Here is a 6,581-nt window from a genome sequence, read left to right as displayed (position 1 = left end):
GAAAAGACAGGCATGACTGTATCCATTTTAAAAATACCTTCTGTGACTGCAGAAGAGCTCTTTCAGCTTTTCTGAATTGCTATCTAGTCCAGGATCAAAATTCTGAATACTTTTCTGCTGTCATAATTCAATGAATGTGCATGACAGATAATAGTTAAAAAGGTAGTTAAGACAAGTGAAAGAAGAGCATTATTACTATTTTTTAAAATTTGTTAAGATATGAATACCTCACCAAAAGGTCATAAAAATTTCATTGTTGCAGCTAATAGTGTATGCAACATTAGAAGTCTCAAGAGTATCATGCAATAGCCATTTGCACATGGATTTTGGTAAAGCAGAAAAACAGAGCACTGAAGGAAACCTAGCTCTTGAATGAAGACAGATTTTCCCTCAGTTTGCTGAAAATATTATTTTGCAATGTTTCTTGCAGAAGAGAGAAACCTAAAACAAAACTGAACTTTCCATAGAGCATTTTTGGTAAAGACAAGTTTGACGTAAATCAAGAATCATAATTTTAAAAATAACACACATGATTCTTTCCAATTGTGATCACATCAGAACTGATTTATCTATCTTGTAAGAAAGAGCTAGGGTGAACATGAACTGTACTGTTCAGAAATGCATGTCCTCAATAAGGATTATTCAGCTTTCTAAGCATTGCTGGCTGCTGATCACACAATGAAAGTTATGCTGATGCAAAAGTAGCTCTGATGATGCCTCACATACACATTCATGCAGCTCCCATTCATTTTGCTGCTGATTGACTGCAGACACTTTACATAATTTCTCTTAAAACCGTTAAATTGATCAAAGCCCAGTAATGTCTTTCATCACATTTCCATCCATTAATTCTGTTTGATTATCAAGGTGATTAATCAACCATAACTTTTGGAACTTGTTTAAGCCCTGTGCAAAGCCTTTTCTTCTATCCTCTACTATTAGTCATTTCACTGATTTCTTCTGTGTTGCGTTTCAGGAATATTGTCCTTGAGAAGTTAATAGTTTAGGAGAAATAGAAACAGGCTTGAATATGGCTTCCGTTGTGAGGCATTGTTTTTTTTCCCTCCATCCAGAATTTTCAGAAAGAATTTATAAAAGTTTGTGAATATCCATTTTATTACAAATTAAGCCATCTAAAAACATGAAGCCACACTAAAAACACCACAAGAAATTTAGTGACAAAGACATGATACTATCAGTGCACACAATGCATTCCAGATGCAAGACCAACCTTATTATCAATAAAAACAATCAATTGATGAATCTTAAAGTTCTTTGACATTTTATCAATGCCGTCAAAATCCCTTAATGTGTGAATATATGCTATAGAAAGAGATATCAAAGTAAAAAAGACTGAGAATAAATAAGAAGTTCCCACTGATTCCATTGGGAACAAAACTGACTATAGATCACAGTATTCAATTAAGCTTATGACATTTTACTGTATTTATAGGAAAACACATAATATTAATTGTAAGAATGTAAGGCAGATGTACATAAACAAACCTGATATCAAATGAACTTGAAAGATTTTTCTCTTTTTATTCTCTCTTGTTCTCTTTTTAACAAAAGTTCAAAAGAAAGAAAAACAAAGGCTGTTTATTTTGCAGAGACACTAGAATTCACTAGAAGCACACTTTGAGGTTCTATGAAGACAAGAGAACAATTTTGTGGCCTAAATATGGGTATCTAGAGCCATATGAAACATCTATCTATCTATCTATCTATAACTCTGGCACAGGAGGATAGGACTTACAGGACGCCCATAGAAGAAACAAGAGTTCAAGAATGAGAGCCAGGGCATCTAAAATGGCTCTGGATTTCCATTTTTAAGCATCTTCTTCACACCCTCTGGGGCAAATTTCCAGCTGCTGAGATGATGGAATGGTATAACTAACCATATTTCTATCTCAAACCTCATTTTAGTTTCAGATGTATAGTGATGTATTGTATAAGCAAATATGCAAACCTGTCAGCCTCACCTCTGTGCCTGGGAAGATCATGGAACAGATCCTCCTAGAAGCTACACTAAGGCACATGGAGGACAGGGAGGTGATTCGAGACAGCCAGCATGGCTTCACCAAGGGCAAGTCCTGCCTGACCAACCTAGTGGCCTTCTCTGATGGAGTGACTGCATCAGTGGATAAAGGAAGAGCTACAGATATTGTCTATCTGGACTTCTGTAAGGCCTTTGACGGTCCCCCACAACACCCTTTTCTCTAAATTGGAAGGATATGGATTTGATGGGCGGACTGTTCAGTGGATAGCAAACTGGCTGGATGGTCACATGCAGAGGGTAGTGGTCAATGGCTTGATGTCCAGATGGAGATCAGTGATGAGTGGTGTCCCTCAGGGGTCAGTACTGGGGCCAGTGCTGTTTAATATCTTCATCAATGACATAGACAGTGGGATCGAGTGCACCCTCAGCAAGTTTGCAGATGACACCAAGCTGAGTGGTGCAGCTGACACACCTGAGGGACAGGATGCCATTGAGAGGGACCTGGACAAGCTTGAGAAGTGGGCCTATGTGAACCTCATGAGGTTGGTGAGAACCCAGCTGGAGTACTGTGTCCAGCTCTGGAGTCCTCAACACCAGAAAGACATGGACCTGTTGGAGCAGGTCCAGAGGAGGGCCACAAAAATGATCAGAGGGATGGAACACCTCTCCTCTGAAGAAAGGCTGAAAGAGCTGGGGTTGTTCAGCCTGGTAAAGAGAAGGCTGCACGGAGACCTTGTTGCAGCCTTTCAATACTTAAAGGGGGCCTACAAGAAACATGGGGATAGTCTTTTTAGCAAGGCCTGCTGTGACAGGACAAAGGGTAATGGTTTTAGACTAAAGTAAGGTAGATTTAGACTGAACATAAGAAAAAAAAAATTCATCATGATGGTGGTGAAACACTGGAACAGGTTGCCCGGAAAGGTGGTAGATGCCCCATCCTGGAAACATTCAAAGACAGGCTAGATGGGGCTCTGAGCAACCTGATCTAGTTGAAGATGTCCCTCCCTATTGCAGGGGTGTTGGACTAGATGACCTCTAAAGGTCCCTTGCATCCCAAAGCATTCTATGATTCTATAATTTTTTTTTTCTACTTGTTTGAGGGTTTTGTTTCATATGATGAGATTTTCACAGGTACATTGGTGAACATGAAGTGGTTATCTGAACATCTTGGTTAGAGTAAAAGTGGATACATTCGCTTTAAAATATAAAGATCACAGTTTAAGTGATCATTTTAAGGAAAACAAACAGTTTTTATTGGATTTATGATTTGCTAAACATTTGCCTAAGCCCACAATACCATAATGGAGTATTCTAGAATTTTTATTTGTAGGTCCAATGTATAGGTCTTGAGATTCTGAGATTCTGACAAATATGGAGATGCACAGATGCATAAATCACTCAATTTGTTCTGGAGGTAAGAATGTATCGGTAGTTACTGTGTCTGAAAAAGTACATGGGAAAAAAATGGAAGATTAGGGAAAAAAAACATTTATTCTGTGCCCCACTGATTTCAGTGAGATGTGTATGCATTCGTCCAAAATCTAAAGTAGGCAAGAGCCATGGGAACTCAGGCTTCCTAAAACAGATTGGAAAGCAAATAAGACAAGAAAGAGGTTCACTCTGTTTTATTTTACGTTGGGTTTGGCTTATCTAAAATTATGTGGGTGGAGGAAGGTTTTTGTCAGCCACAATAAATGAGACAGCCTAATTAATACATGTGCAATATATGCATGGATTTACCTCCAAGTAATGTTTGCTGAAATAGATTAAACAGGAGTCAAGGCTAATGATCACATATCTAAATAAATAGTATTGTCATACTTAAAGCAACATATCAATAACAAATATAGTATATAGTGTACAGAAAATAATTTCATGCTTCACTTTCCACTTATTTGCATTTTTAGATAAGCAATTAATGTCCTTCCAGCTGTTTCTGGATATTGTAGTTACTGGGAGTAGTACTGTGCATACCTAAACTCAATTAATTAAATGCAGTAAATTATTATGCTTGTTGAAACAGATTTACTAAAGCAGATGCAAACAGCCATATTGGTTAAATGCAAAGGTTTATGTGTCTCAGTGTCTAGAGGTAGTCAATGGGGAAAACCTACAGAAAAAGATGAGAAAATTCCCATAAGGATATTTCTCTAAAATATCCCCCCCCAAACTGCATGCAATACAGAGATTTCCTCAGTTAAGGATTTCTCTTTGCAGTTAATTTCAATAAATAGTAAAGTGGAGAAAGAGACAATTTGCAAGGAGATACTCTTCACTTTTATTAAGGTAGCTAAGTTTGGTTGACAGTTGAATTCTGCCATAATTAAGAGCACCAGTTTACTAGGCTCTTTAAGTAGATGCACAGGTTAAGTGCCTTAACTAGGTGATACGGTCCTACTTTAAACAAATGTGAACCTTTTTAAGGGGAAAATTTGAAAAAGGTTCCTATATATGATTACACCAACACAAATAAGTAATTTTAAGCAACTAAACACAGACGTCAAAATACACAGCTTAGATTTTCCTTCTTATATTTTCTGGCAAGACCTCCTACTTTCTTTTTTTCTTTCTGACATTTTTAGAAAGGAAATGGTTATGGAGAGTATCAGACTTCATAATATTTTCTGTTGCTATAATGCACATGCACTTCCTTTCCTTTACCTTTTCTGAATTTCCTGTCTTGGAATACTGCAGCAATCATCTTTAAGTTTTTCAGCCAGCATACACTGAGAATTTTTCTTCAAAGTTAGTCATGTAAATCATAAATTTAAAGTAGTCATTTTCCCCCTCCCTCATTATATAAGTACACTTCCTATGTCTTTGTTATAGTCAGTTCTGTGCACTGAATATGAGCTTTGGCATAGCATTAGAGAATGATATGCAGATGCAGGCTAAATATTAACAAGAAGAATCAAATGCATATCACTGTTTTTCATAACTATCCATAAAAGAAAAAAAAAATCCTAGAATCAGCAGTTAAGGATGACTTAGATAGTAGTCTGAAGGAGTACAATAAACTCAGGGAAAAAAGGAAGTGAGAAAAAGGGAAAAATCACATAAGGGCTGACATAAATTAGATCAAACAATATAATTCTACCCAACAGTGGCAGACTCTTGACAAGTTATACGAGTATGCAGAGTGCTGATTTTTCTCTTGTGACAGTGTTTGGCAGCATACTTAGCTTAAGCAGAATGGTCCTATACCTAAGATGTACAGTAATTCCAGGTTCATAAGAGAACTAGTGATCCTGATGCATACTTTTGTACAAACATTAACAAATGTTTATTTGTAATGTCTGCCCACTCACTTTTTGGAAACAGGAACAATCAACTATGGTGGAATACAATGGTTTAATATATATATTTTTTCATATAATTTAGGACAGAACTGTTTGGTTGTTTGTTTTGGTTTGGGTTTTTTTTTTTTTTCATTCAATGGCATTGGACATCTTCTCAGAATTAATTTCATTGATTCCCAAATACTCTCGGAACTTACTATCCCTGAAGCTCAGACTTATCATCTGACTTGATTTCTCTGTATTGATTTCAGTTTCTCAGTCGTATACAAACATGGTTAAAATTTCACTAATCCTGCAGCTACATAAGCAATAAGGTGATGACAAAGGGATTGTTTTCATTATTGTCAAAGAAAGAAAGTACATAATCATGAATTGTAGGAAACAAAGTCTCTTCCAAAAAAACCCTAAAAATATTGGAATCTCTGTCATATAGAAACAGATACATAGGTAGATGAAGTATGGAGCCAGGTTTCTACATGGATGTGAAAAGGTGTGAAGAAACACAGAATTTTCTCTCCCTGAAAAGCCAGAAGTTAATCAACAGATTGAACCATGATTTGGGAGATGTAAAATCTGGAAAATCATTATATTTTGTTTGTCAGTTTGTCAGCAAAAGAATATGGGAGCAGAAATGTGACACAGGCCTTGTGTGATGAGATAAGGCAGATGACTGGAAGATCTGAATTGAAAATGTTGACAGTGAGATACAAGTGTTGACAAATTACTAAGTATATGAAATGAATAAGTGATGGAAAGAAGATTTTGAAAAACTGTACAGTGTGCAATCACAGTAGCTAAAATAAGCCTGGAGAACTTTCTCTCAGGAGAGATACCCCTCAAATAAATGAGGGAAAGCAAATCTCAGAATTCTTGTAAGAAAAAGTAAAAATATCAGTACAAAGCTTGATAAATATGAATCCAGGAAGGGGTAATAATGGGGACTAAAAAATATGAGACTTCGGTAATCATGCAACAAAATATGAGAAATACAAAAAATACAACATCCAGAAGATGTTTAACACCAATTCCAGAAAAAAGCAAGCATGAGCAAATGAGAAAACCAATCTACAAGAAGGGAGAGAAGAACAAGTGAAAGAACTATTGAATATTAACTTATTAATTCTACTGACATTTACAAGGATGCTAGAGAGGTGAATAAAGAAGTACCTGTCAGTGACTTTTCCAGAGGAGTGAAGCGTAATATACATCAGATTCTTGTGATAACGCAGATTCTGGAAAAATATTACCTATTAGATAACTCACTACAGTAAATCCACAGGACT

This window comes from Nipponia nippon, unplaced genomic scaffold (genome assembly GCF_047370975.1).
Source record: "Nipponia nippon isolate SJK-2023a ecotype South Korea unplaced genomic scaffold, ASM4737097v1 scaffold_2, whole genome shotgun sequence".
Lineage (NCBI taxonomy): Eukaryota > Metazoa > Chordata > Aves > Pelecaniformes > Threskiornithidae > Nipponia > Nipponia nippon.
The sequence above is the reverse complement of the archived record's forward strand: the minus strand, read 5'-3'. Positions refer to the sequence as shown.